The 12,455-nt window shown below is 46.4% G+C and overlaps 10 non-coding genes across 10 annotated transcripts; all 10 read right to left on the bottom strand.

Annotated features, from left to right (window-relative positions):
• Positions 1 to 1,835: 1,835 nt before the first annotated feature.
• On the bottom strand, positions 1,836 to 1,998 carry LOC135019593 (U1 spliceosomal RNA). The gene has a single exon (XR_010217132.1). It is a non-coding gene; the product is annotated as a U1 spliceosomal RNA (small nuclear RNA).
• Positions 1,999 to 2,150: 152 nt separating this feature from the next.
• On the bottom strand, positions 2,151 to 2,314 carry LOC135019646 (U1 spliceosomal RNA). Its single transcript, XR_010217172.1, has one exon. It is a non-coding gene; the product is annotated as a U1 spliceosomal RNA (small nuclear RNA).
• Positions 2,315 to 2,748: 434 nt separating this feature from the next.
• LOC135019582 (U1 spliceosomal RNA) lies at positions 2,749 to 2,911 on the bottom strand. Its single transcript, XR_010217121.1, has one exon. It is a non-coding gene; the product is annotated as a U1 spliceosomal RNA (small nuclear RNA).
• A 152-nt stretch (positions 2,912 to 3,063) lies between these two features.
• On the bottom strand, positions 3,064 to 3,227 carry LOC135019561 (U1 spliceosomal RNA). The gene has a single exon (XR_010217101.1). It is a non-coding gene; the product is annotated as a U1 spliceosomal RNA (small nuclear RNA).
• Positions 3,228 to 3,898: 671 nt separating this feature from the next.
• On the bottom strand, positions 3,899 to 4,061 carry LOC135019574 (U1 spliceosomal RNA). The gene has a single exon (XR_010217113.1). It is a non-coding gene; the product is annotated as a U1 spliceosomal RNA (small nuclear RNA).
• A 152-nt stretch (positions 4,062 to 4,213) lies between these two features.
• LOC135019665 (U1 spliceosomal RNA) lies at positions 4,214 to 4,377 on the bottom strand. Its single transcript, XR_010217190.1, has one exon. It is a non-coding gene; the product is annotated as a U1 spliceosomal RNA (small nuclear RNA).
• A 671-nt stretch (positions 4,378 to 5,048) lies between these two features.
• Positions 5,049 to 5,211, bottom strand: LOC135019599 (U1 spliceosomal RNA). The gene has a single exon (XR_010217138.1). It is a non-coding gene; the product is annotated as a U1 spliceosomal RNA (small nuclear RNA).
• A 152-nt stretch (positions 5,212 to 5,363) lies between these two features.
• On the bottom strand, positions 5,364 to 5,527 carry LOC135019666 (U1 spliceosomal RNA). Its single transcript, XR_010217191.1, has one exon. It is a non-coding gene; the product is annotated as a U1 spliceosomal RNA (small nuclear RNA).
• Positions 5,528 to 6,173: 646 nt separating this feature from the next.
• Positions 6,174 to 6,336, bottom strand: LOC135019596 (U1 spliceosomal RNA). Its single transcript, XR_010217135.1, has one exon. It is a non-coding gene; the product is annotated as a U1 spliceosomal RNA (small nuclear RNA).
• A 152-nt stretch (positions 6,337 to 6,488) lies between these two features.
• Positions 6,489 to 6,652, bottom strand: LOC135019651 (U1 spliceosomal RNA). The gene has a single exon (XR_010217177.1). It is a non-coding gene; the product is annotated as a U1 spliceosomal RNA (small nuclear RNA).
• Between the last annotated feature and the right edge of the window lie 5,803 nt (positions 6,653 to 12,455).

Genomic DNA, 12,455 nt, shown 5'->3' with positions numbered 1-12,455 from the left:
TACCTCTGGGTTATGAGCCCAGCATGCTTCCATTGCTGTACTCTGCTGCACATGTAAGTGCAAGAGATCCTGAAGCACTCACTCATCATGGGAAAGTACCAATGTGTTTCTTCGTTGGTTGATGGTAGAAACATCTTACAAAAACTCTCCAGATTATTGACTTTTTAAAGTTTTTCTAGGAAACGTTTTAGATGAATGCTTATTAGCCTTTGTCAGTATGCCCTTTCGCAAAGTGTCGCTGTGGCGCAATCAGTTAGTGTGTACGGCTATTAACTAAAAGGTTGGTGGTTCAATCCCACCCAGGGATGTAATTGATCTTGTTATCAGATTTTGGTGATCTTTAAGTAGACAAGTCAAAATTTCAAACCCCCTCTTATGGTGTAGGGTACCTGGCCTTCTCTGATGTAATCAGAGTTAGATTTGATTCATTGATTTTATAAAAACAGCTAGGAAGCACAATTTAGCAGTGGTTTGCAGAGAAAAAAAATATGCTGGCAGAAAAATCCAATTGAGGATAACCCAGAGGTAGGCAGATTGAAACTACCCTCTGCTATATGCATTTTTTTTGTTAATTAAAGTAATCCAAAACTGGGATTGATATTTTTGCTCTTTTATTTTTACTTAAAGTACAATAACTTTTACCATTTTAATTTGTTTTAATAGTATATTGACAGTATTGTTTTCTTTCAAAAATCCACTTAATTTTCTTTACCCTATTATTAAAATGGTAATTGACAAAAACAAACTACATTGTCACCAGAAGAGCAATACAAAATGTACAAGTGATATATTAAAATCATCTTTCCAGCTTGAATTTCAATGATGCATTGGGGCAACGATTTTGTGAGAAACATCTTCACCCTTAAATAAAGATTTTCTTAATTCCTTACCTGTGTGCTAATTAGATATCACCTTGTTTTCACATTAAACAGACTTCCACATGAGAAAGCAGCAAGGATGCAGTGGCGTTAATGTTTCCTGGTGTCAACCTGTATTATTTCAGTAGACATTGAAATGAGGATGCATCTTGCTGCCTTTCCAATGAAGCAAGTTTAATTTAGTAATAGGTGAAAAACCATCCCTACAAAGGTGTTAATCAGAGACTTGGCTTTGTGGACACTTTTCAGAGAACAAATTTGTTAGCATAAAAATAAACCAGAAAATGAAGAGCTGTTTAATCACTCAATTGGATTTTTTTGCCAGCATATTTCTTTTTCTCTGCAACCCACTGCTAAATTGTGCTTCCTAGCTGTTTTTTTTTTATAAAATCACTGAATCAAATCTAACTCTGATTACATCAGAGAAGGCCAGGTACCCTACACCACAAGAGGGGGTTTGAAATTTTGACTTGTCTACTAAAAGATCACCAAAATCTGATAACAAGGTAAATTACGTCCCTGGGTGGGATTGAACCACCAACCTTTTGGATAATAACCGAACACGCTAACTGATTGCGCCACAGTGACACTTTGCAAACGTACATTCTGACAAACGCTAATAAGCATTCATCTAGAACGTTTCCTAGAAAAACTTTAAAAAGTCAATAATCTGGAGAGTTTTTGTAAGATGTTTCTTCCATCAATCAACGAAGAACATTCAAGCTGATTTCTTGCAGCAGCTGGGCACTGTAACAGCTCCAGAGCTGCTCTGTAAGGCAACTAAAAGGGTGTGGGCCCTGCAGCACTACCTGTAGTTCGCATTGTGCGTTGGAAGGCACAAAGTAAGCAGACGGGAGAAGTCAGGATAGTGCGCAAGGGCATAGAAAGGAGCGGCTCAAGAAAAGAGAAGTGGAAACAGACAGCAAACTAGGCTGGAGAGAGACCTGAGACAAAGAGATCTGAATTATACGAGAGCCGACCAGGGGAAACACAAATTATGCAGTCGAGTTTCCCACATTTGGGGAAATCGCTGGAGCAGCACACACAGAGTGCAATGGGTGAGCCTTGCCCTGGGAGAAGCACCTTCATGATCATAGTATCTCACCTGGCAGGTAAGTAGGAGTTGGGCAAGAGCTGAGGAGGGTCGCTGCTCGGGCACCCCCCTGTCAAGTGAAGGAGATCCAACTGAGGCAGCACAAGAGAACTCTCGAAAGAAGAACAAGGCTAGAGGAAGATCTGAGACACAGAAATCTGGCTTTTACCAGAGCTGACCAGAGGAAAGCACAAACACAGTCCCCCACTACCACAAATAATGCAGTCGAGTTTCCCACATTTGGGGAAATCACAGGGGTCAGCATACCCAGAATGCAATGAATGAACCTCACCCTGGGAGAACAATCTTCATGACCATGGTATCTCCTATGCAAAATAAGTATGATTTGGGATAGGGCTGGGGAGGGCCGCTGCTCAGGCACATCTCTGTCAAGTAAAGGAGATTCAACTGAGGCAGCACAAGGGAACTCTCATCTGGGGACAACAACTGCAGGGAGAACACATATTTTCAGATGAACATGGGAGGAACATGGGAGGGCAGAAGGCTGCCTAATACTGAAGCACCCCCAAACAACAAACCAAATGCAACAACTAGTACAAGCATTTTCTGTAATAGCTCCAGAGCTGCTCTGTAAGGCAAGTAAAAGGGTGTGGGCCCTGCAGCACTACCTGTAGTTCGCATTGTGCGTTGGAAGGCACAAAGTAAGCAGACGGGAGAAGTCAGGATAGTGCGCAAGGGCATAGAAGGGAGCGGTTCAAGAAAAGAGAAGTGGAAACAGACAGCAAACTAGGCTGGAGAGAGACCTGAGACAAAGAGATCTGAATTATACGAGAGCCGACCAGAGGAAACACAAATTATGCAGTCAAGTGTCCCACATTTGGGGAAATCGCAGGAGCAGCACACCCAGAGTGCAATGGGTGAGCCTTGCCCTGGGAGAAGCACCTTCCTGATCATAGTATCTCACCTGGCAGGTAAGTAGGAGTTGGGCTAGAGCTGGGGAGGGTCGCTGCTCGGGCACCCCCCTGTCAAGTGAAGGAGATCCAACTGAGGCAGCACAAGGGAACTCTCGAAAGAAGAACAAGGCTAGAGGAAGATCTGAGACAAAGAAATCTGACTTTTACCAGAGCTGACCAGAGGAAAGCACAAACACAGTCCCCCTCTACCACAAATAATGCAGTCGAGTTTTCCACATTTGGGGAAATCACAGGGGTCATCATACCCAGAATGCAATGAATGAACCTCACCCTGGGAGAACAATCTTCATGACCATGATATCTCCTATGCAAAATAAGTATGATTTGGGATAGGGCTGGGGAGGGCCGCTGCTCAGGCACATCTCTGTCAAGTAAAGGCGATTCAACTGAGGCAGCACAAGGGAACTCTCATCTGGGGACAACAACTGCAGGGAGAACACATATTTTCAGATGAACATGGGAGGGCAGAAGGCTGCCTAATACTGAAGCACCCCCAAACAACAAACCAAATGCAACAACTAGTACAAGCATTCCTGGGGGAAGGCCTGCAGCAGATGGATTTGCATATGGTGATGTCATCCAAGCAGTGGGTCAAAGTTGGCTTCAACCCTCGTCTGCATATGAAAAGAAAAAAGGGATGTGCAGGGCATGGCGTCCTTTTGTGGCGCTTGGATGACCCTTAATTCGCATTAAACATCTCCACCCTCCTTCGGTGTGGGGCTCATGTTGGCTATGCCCCAGCCCGTGAAGCATTCAAGATGATTTCTTGCAGCAGCTGGGCACTGTAACAGCTCCAGAGCTGTTCTGTAAAGCATGTAAAAGGGTGTGGGCCCTGCAGCACTACCTGTAGTATGCATTGTGCGTTGGAAGGCACAAAGTAAGCAGACGGGAGAGGTCAGGATAGCGCGCAAGGGCATAGAAGGGAGCGGCTCAAGAAAAGAGAAGTGGAAACAGACAGCAAACTAGGCTGGAGAAAGACCTGAGACAAAGAGATCTGAATTATACGAGAGCCGACCAGAGGAAACACAAATTATGCAGTCAAGTTTCCCACATTTGGGGAAATCGCAGGAGCAGCACACCCAGAGTGCAATGGGTGAGCCTTGCCCTGGGAGAAGCACCTTCCTGATCATAGTATCTCACCTGGCAGGTAAGTAGGAGTTGGGCTAGAGCTGGGGAGGGTCGCTGCTCGGGCACCCCCCTGTCAAGTGAAGGAGATCCAACTGAGGCAGCACAAGGGAACTCTCGAAAGAAGAACAAGGCTAGAGGAAGATCTGAGACAAAGAAATCTGACTTTTACCAGAGCTGAGCAGAGGAAAGCACAAACACAGTCCCCCACTACCACAAATAATGCAGTCGAGTTTCCCACATTTGGGGAAATCACAGGGGTCAGCATACCCAGAATGCAATGAATGAACCTCACCCTGGGAGAACAATCTTCATGACCATGGTATCTCCTATTCAAAATAAGTATGATTTGGGATAGGGCTGGGGAGGGCCGCTGCTCAGGCACATCTCTGTCAAGTAAAGGAGATTCAACTGAGGCAGCACAAGGGAACTCTCATCTGGGGACAACAACTGCAGGGAGAACACATATTTTCAGATGAACATGGGAGGGCAGAAGGCTGCCTAATACTGAAGCACCCCCAAACAACAAACCAAATGCAACAACTAGTGCAAGCATTCCTGGGGGAAGGCCTGCAGCAGATTGATTTGCATATGGTAATGCCATCCAAGCAGTGGGTCAAAGTTGGCTTCAACCCTCGTCTGCATATGAAAAGAGAAAAGGGGCGTGCAGGGCATGGCGGCCTTTTGCGGCGCTTGGGTGACCCTTAGTTCGCATTAAACACCCCCACCCTCCTTCGGTGTGGGGCTCATGTTGGCAATGCCCCAGCCCCTGAAGCATTCAAGCTGATTTCTTGCAGCAGCTGGGTACTGTAACAGCTCCAGAGCTGCTCTGTGAGGCAAGTAAAAGGGTGTGGGCCCTGCAGCACTACCTGTAGTTTGCATTGTGTGTTGGAAGGCACAAAGTAAACAGACGGGAGAAGTCAGGATAGTGCGCAAGGGCATAGAAGGGAGCGGCTCAAGAAAAGAGAAGTGGAAACAGACAGCAAACTAGGCTGGAGAGAGACCTGAGACAAAGAGATCTGAATTATACGAGAGACGACCAGGGGAAACACAAATTATGCAGTCAAGTTTCCCACATTTGGGGAAATCACAGGGGCAGCACACCCAGAGTGCAATGGGTGAGCCTTGCCCTGGGAGAAGCACCTACATGATCATAGTATCTCACCTGGCAGGTAAGTAGGAGTTGGGCTAGAGCTGGGGAGGGTCGCTGCTCGGGTACCCCCCTGTCAAGTGAAGGAGATCCAACTGAGGCAGCACAAGGGAACTCTCGAAAGAGGAACAAGGCTAGAGGAAGATCTGAGACAAAGAAATCTGATTTTTACCAGAGTTGACCAGAAGAAAGCACAAACACAGTCCCCCACTACCACAAATAATGCAGTCGAGTTTCCCACATTTGGGGAAATCACAGGGGTCAGCATACCCAGAATGCAATGAATGAACCTCACCCTGGGAGAACAATCTTCATGACCATGGTATCTCCTATGCAAAATAAGCATGATTTGGGATAGGGCTGGGGAGGGCCGCTGCTCAGGCACATCTCTGTCAAGTAAAGGAGATTCAACTGAGGCAGCACAAGGGAACTCTCATCTGGGGACAACAACTGCAGGGAGAACACATATTTTCAGATGAACATGGGAGGGCAGAAGGCTGCCTAATACTGAAGCACCCCCAAACAACAAACCAAATGCAACAACTAGTGCAAGCATTCCTGGGGGAAGGCCTGCAGCAGATGGATTTGCATATGGTGATGTCATACAAGCAGTGGGTCAAAGTTGGCTTCAACCCTCGTCTGCATATGAAAAGAAAAAAGGGATGTGCAGGGCATGGTGTCCTTTTGTGGCGCTTGGATGACCCCTCCTTCGGTGTGGGGCTCATGTTGGCTATGCCCCAGCCCCTGAAGCATTCAAGATGATTTCTTGCAGCAGCTGGGCACTGTAACAGCTCCAGAGTTGCTCTGTAAAGCATGTAAAAGGGTGTGGGCCCTGCAGCACTACCTGTAGTATGCATTGTGCGTTGGAAGGCACAAAGTAAGCAGACGGGAGAGGTCAGGATAGTGCGCAACTGCATAGAAGGGAGCGGCTCAAGAAAAGAGAAGTGGAAACAGACAGCAAACTAGGCTGGAGAAAGACCTGAGACAAAGAGATCTGAATTATATGAGAGCCGACCAGAGGAAACACAAATTATGCAGTCAAGTGTCCCACATTTGGGGAAATCGCAGGAGCAGCACACCCAGAGTGCAATGGGTGAGCCTTGCCCTGGGAGAAGCACCTTCCTGATCATAGTATCTCACCTGGCAGGTAAATAGGAGTTGGGCTAGAGCTGGGGAGGGTCGCTGCTCGTGCACCCCCCTGTCAAGTGAAGGAGATCCAACTGAGGCAGCACAAGGGAACTCTCGAAAGAAGAACAAGGCTAGAGGAAGATCTGAGACAAAGAAATCTGACTTTTACCAGAGCTGACCAGAGGAAAGCACAAACACAGTCCCCCACTACCACAAATAATGCAGTCGAGTTTCCCACATTTGGGGAAATCACAGGGGTCAGCATACCCAGAATGCAATGAATGAACCTCACCCTGGGAAAACAATCTTCATGACCATGGTATCTCCTATGCAAAATAAGTATGATTTGAGATAGGGCTGGGAAGGGCCGCTGCTCAGGCACATCTCTGTCAAGTAAAGGAGATTCAACTGAGGCAGCACAAGGGAACTCTCATCTGGGGACAACAACTGCAGGGAGAACACATATTTTCAGATGAACATGGGAGGGCAGAAGGCTGCCTAATACTGAAGCACCCCCAAACAACAAACCAAATGCAACAACTAGTGCAAGCATTCCTGGGGGAAGGCCTGCAGCAGATTGATTTGCATATGGTAATGCCATCCAAGCAGTGGGTCAAAGTTGGCTTCAACTCTCGTCTGCATATGAAAAGAGAAAAGGGGCGTGCAGGGCATGGCGGCCTTTTGCGGCGCTTGGATGACCCCTAGTTCGCATTAAACACCTCCACCCTCCTTCGGTGTGGGGCTCATGTTGGCTATGCCCCAGCCCCTGAAGCATTCAAGCTGATTTCTTGCAGCAGCTGGGCACTGTAACAGCCCCAGAGCTGCTCTGTAAGGCAAGTAAAAGGGTGTGGGCCCTGCAGTACTACCTGTAGTTTGCATTGTGCATTGGAAAGCACAAAGTAAGCAGACGGGAGAAGTCAGGATAGTGCGGAGGGCTGGGTCAGTTGATTGTGGGCGAGTTTGTAAGCCATTGGCGGTGGCAGCGGGCATTGGCTAAGGGACATGGGCAGGATTCAGCGGACATTATGGCTGTAGTGCCTCACTAGCCACTGACCTCACCGCACGCCACTGTGGGACAGATGTAACATGCAGAGAGAGGTAGATTTGGGAGGGGGAATGTCCTAGCATAACTGTTAATTGCAGTGTAATACTGTAATTCAGCTGTGCAGCATTTGTGGCTAAATGTCAAAGAAGCCAGTATTTACCCTGCATGCAAAACAATAAATGTATTTGAACATACCTCCCAACTATCCCAATTTTTGCAGGACAGTCACTTTTTTGGGGAATGTCCAGCTAACCCAAACACCCCCCCCCCCCTTCCCATGGGGAAGGGGGGGGATGGGGGGTGGAAGGCTCCCTGTAGCTTGTTGCTCTGCAAATATGCACATTGTGGGTAATTCAGACCTGATCGCTAGGGTGTGTTTTTTGCATCCCTGTAATCAGGTAGTTGTCGCCTACAGCGGAAGGGAAAATTTGCTGTGCAGGTGTGTGATCACATGTGCACAAGAGCTGCACAGCTCAGCACTTACTCAGCCATTGAGGTGACGTCACAAATCCTCCCACAAAACGCCGGGTCCCTCCAGTGTTTTTCCGGACACTCCCTAGACACATTCAGTTGCCACCCACACAAACACCCTCTTCTTGTCAATCTTCTTGTGATCTCCGGGCCGTCGCACTTACGCATTGTGGCGCATACGCATGTGCAATGCAAACCAGATTGCCCGCTGGGTGAAAATAAATTGAAGCGATCTGGTCTGAATAAGCCTCAATCTCTATTCACGGGAGACAGAGGGGCTGGGGCATGGCCAGCAGCTCACAGAGCACCTATAATGACAAAAATGGGAGACATGGCTCATGATCGCGATATACCTGCGAAGGTACGCCCTCTACTGATTGACAGGCAGAGGCATTCGTATTTTCTGCGGGGCACCCGGAGAAAATGTAGGCACATGCACAGGATGGACCCTGCGTATATGCCCCCATCCTCTTCATAGTTTTTGCGGTTGGAACGCGTATTACGATCCAAACTGAATTAGGCCCTATGTCTTATATACACGAGCAGTGTGAAAACATCAATCGATGGGGGTAATTCCAAGTTGATCGCAGCAGGAATTTTGTTAGCAGTTGGGCAAAACCATGTGTACTGCAGGGGAGGCAGATATAACATGTGCAGAAAGAGTTAGATTTGGGTGAGTTATTTTGTTTCTGTGCAGGGTAAGCCCCACACATTAATGCCCTTTGGAACATATTATGTCACTCACCACAATATCTGTGATACACTATGCCCTACAGTAAAGCTTCTAATTACTTTTACAAAAACTGCTCAATGCCAAGAGTTTCACGTGCTGGGTGTCATGCTCATTGCCAGGGGTTTCACTCTCTGGGTGTCATGCTCATTGCCAGGGGGAACGCAGTAGGGGGTGTTATATAGTAAGCACCACTATGGCATAGTATATAGCATTATATATATTGTGAGCACTGGTGATGTTGAGTGCAGTAGAGCTGCTGCTGGGTAATTACAATTTACTACAACCACCAATATATTCTGCTGCACTATATATATGCAAAGCTAATTCTGCTGGGTAATTACAATTGACTACAACCACCAATATATTCTGCTGCACTATATCTATATTTGCAAAGCTAATTCTGCTGGGTAATTACAATTGACTACAACCACCAATATATTCTGCTGCACTATATCTATATATGAAAAGCTAATTCTGCTGAGTAATTACAATTGACTACAACCACCAATATATTCTGCTGCACTATATCTATATATGCAAAGATAATTCTGCTGGGTAATGCAAATTGAAACATTATTGCATAGTATGTGATTTTTAAGTACTTTTTTAAAGTTTTGAATGATATAGACCCAGTTTAATCTTTGTGGAATGCCTGGTTGTTGTTTTTAAGGTAATTTATTGCCTGGCATTTGAGGGGGTGGGGTGTGGTTACAGATTTCAATTATTGGTTTCACTTGTAATAGTCTTCTACTTAAGTCCAATGGTGTAGGCTGTGCAAAGCCGTTTGGCTGTGCATTTATTGATCCAAGCGTGCATTTTTATCAAAGCGTGATAAAATTGACACATAACAGCAGCGTTCAATCAGCGTTAATTTATCTTCAGCTGATATCGATTGTGAATTGACGTTTCTTCTCTTCTTGTCACCTACAGGTAATTACAATTGACTACAACCACCAATATATTCTGCTGCACTATATCTATATATGCAAAGCTAATTCTGCTGGGTAATGCAAATTGAAACATTATCGCATAGTATGTGATTTTTAAGTACTTTTTTAAAGTTTTGAATGATATAGACCCAGTTTAATCTTTGTGGAATGCCTGGTTGTTGTTTTTAAGGTAATTTATTGCCTGGCATTTGAGGGGGTGGGGTGTGGTTACAGATTTCAATTATTGGTTTCACTTGTAATAGTCTTCTACTTAAGTCCAATGGTGTAGGCTGTGCATTTATTGATCTAAGCGTGCATTTTTATCAAAGCGTGATAAAATTGACACATAACAGCAGTGTTCAATCAGCGTTCAATCGAAGTGAAAAAGAAGGAAAACAGAAGCACACCAATCTAACAAAACAAAGAAAACTGAAGAACTAATAACAAATGTGAGTCACTTACTCCTCAGATCACTCACCTCCTGATTGTTGCATCTGATTACATAGCACAGAACTACCTTACTTGGACATTTCATAAACCATCCATTTCACCTACAAATGCCTGTATCTGTATTATTGTAATTTTGTTTTTTAAGCACAGCTGCACCAATGCAATTTTACCTGCAAACACTTAAAACATCTAACATAATTACCATTGCTTCTTAAACCTCTCACAATCCTTTCATTTCTTACACTCCAAATACATTTCTGCACCCACTTTATCTACGCTTTTGACTCATTTCATACTAAATCTACACCCCTTGAGCCTACACTGCTTTTCTCACCTGCATTTCTGCAATTCTTCTGCTCGGATTGCCTTACAGTCTCCTCTCCTACTTCCACTACTTCAACCTATTTACCTACTTAACACTATGTCAAGGTTTTCTTATACTCCCCACATCACTCAGTGTCTACCTAATAATGTATCTTTATCCTTCCCCACTAGTCTCCTCCACCTCCTCCTCTCTCCCCTCCTCTGTCTCCCCTCCATCCCTCTGTTTCCTTCCCCCACCTTTCCTGTTACCCCACTTTCATTCACCTCTGCCCCATGGTCCTGCTACCCCACAACTCAGCCCTGCTCCCTCTCTCCCTTCCCTGTCACCTCCCCACACCCCCATCCACATCACACTGACCTCCCTCCCTGCCCACCTCCTGCAGTTTCCCCTCCTAGCTCAGGCACCCGTACCATCACTACTCTCTCATCATCCCTGCCCTCAAAGTTAATCCCACCTCATCGCTACAGCAACCCTGAAAATCTAATTCACATCTCTCCCACAAACTCATACCCCCTATCCTGTGCCCTCTGGAATGCCAGATCTGTTTGTAACAAACTGGTCCCCACTCATGACCTTTTCATTTCCAACTCCCTACACCTACTAGCCATTACTGAAACTTGGATTATGCCCTCTGACACTACTTCTGCTGCTGCTCTCTCTGCTGGGGGCCTTACATTCACACACACACCCCGACCTGGGGGTCGCCATGGGGGTGGTGTTGGGGTCCTTTTACCTTCTAGTTACTCCTACCAACTCATACCACCAGAACCATCCCTTATATTCTCTACATTTGAGGTCCACACCATATGCCTCTTCCAACCAGTCCATCTTAGAGTAGCTGTCATTTACCGGCCCCCTGGCACTGCTTCCAAATTCATCGACAACTTTGCTTCCTGGCTTCCTCACTTCCTCTCTTCTGACATTCCCACCATTATCCTAGGCGATTTCAACATCCCTATTGACATCCCCACACAATCCCCTGCCTCTAAACTCCTTAACCTCACCTCTTCACTTGGTCTCTCCCAGTGGACCTCCTCACCCTCCCATGTGAATGGGAGCTCACTGGATCTGGTCTTCACTCACCGCTGTGATATTTCTGATTTTTCCAACTCCCCATTTCCCCTCTCTGACCACCACCTGCTCTCCTTCAACCTATCTCTCTCGACTTCCCCATCTCTACCTCCTAAGGCTACCATCACTAAGCGTAACATTGAAGCTATTGACACCACATTCCTTTCCTCCCTGTTTGACTCACTTCTCTCTCCTATTCTCTCTCTCTCATGCCCTGAACAAGCCACTTCCACATACAATGCTTCCCTTACTTCTGCTCTTGACTCTGTTGCTCCACCAACCACTATTCACCCTTGCAAATTAACACCTCAACCCTGGCACACCAAATGCACCAGATATCTGCAAAAATGCTCATGTACTGCTGAGCGACACTGGAGGAAATCACGCTCTAAGGCAGACTTCCTCCATTTCAAACTTATGCTCTCATCCTTCAGTGCTGCCCTTTCTCTTGCTAAACAGTCATACTTCAAGAACCTCATCTCCTCCCAGTCTTCCAACCCCCGGCGCCTCTTTGCCACTCTCAACTCACTCCTCTGCCCACCTCCACCTCGTCTCCCTTCCTCACTCTCTGCTCTTGACTTTGCCACTTACTTCACATCCAAAATTGACTCCATACGTCAGGACATCACATCACACCAGACTATCAGTAACCAGCCTTCTCCCATCCCTTACCAACCCTCCCCATCCCTCGCACCAACTCTGTCATCTTTCTCCCATGCATCTGGAGAGGAAGTCATGGCCCTCATTCGTTCCTGTCCCCTCACCACCTCCCCACTTGACCCTATCCCCTCCCGCCTCCTTTGCCACCTCTCTTCTTCTGCTTGTTCCCATCTTTCCCACCTTCTCAATCTCTCCCTCTCATCAGGCACTGTCCCCTCTGCCTTCAAGCACGCTCTCATCTCTCCTATTCTTAAAAAACCTACCCTTGATCCAAACACTATCTCCAACTACCGACCCATCTCTCTCCTCCCTTTTGCCTCCAAACTCCTTGAGCGTATTGTCTACAACCGCCTTACTTCCTTTCTTTCCTCACACTCACTGCTTGACCCATTCCAGTCTGGCTTCCGTCCTCTCCACTCCACTGAAACTGCCCTTACAAAAGTATGCAATGACCTCCATGCT

This window comes from Pseudophryne corroboree, unplaced genomic scaffold (assembly GCF_028390025.1).
Source record: "Pseudophryne corroboree isolate aPseCor3 unplaced genomic scaffold, aPseCor3.hap2 scaffold_336, whole genome shotgun sequence".
Classification (NCBI taxonomy): domain Eukaryota; kingdom Metazoa; phylum Chordata; class Amphibia; order Anura; family Myobatrachidae; genus Pseudophryne; species Pseudophryne corroboree.
The sequence above is the reverse complement of the archived record's forward strand: the minus strand, read 5'-3'. Positions and strand labels throughout refer to the sequence as shown.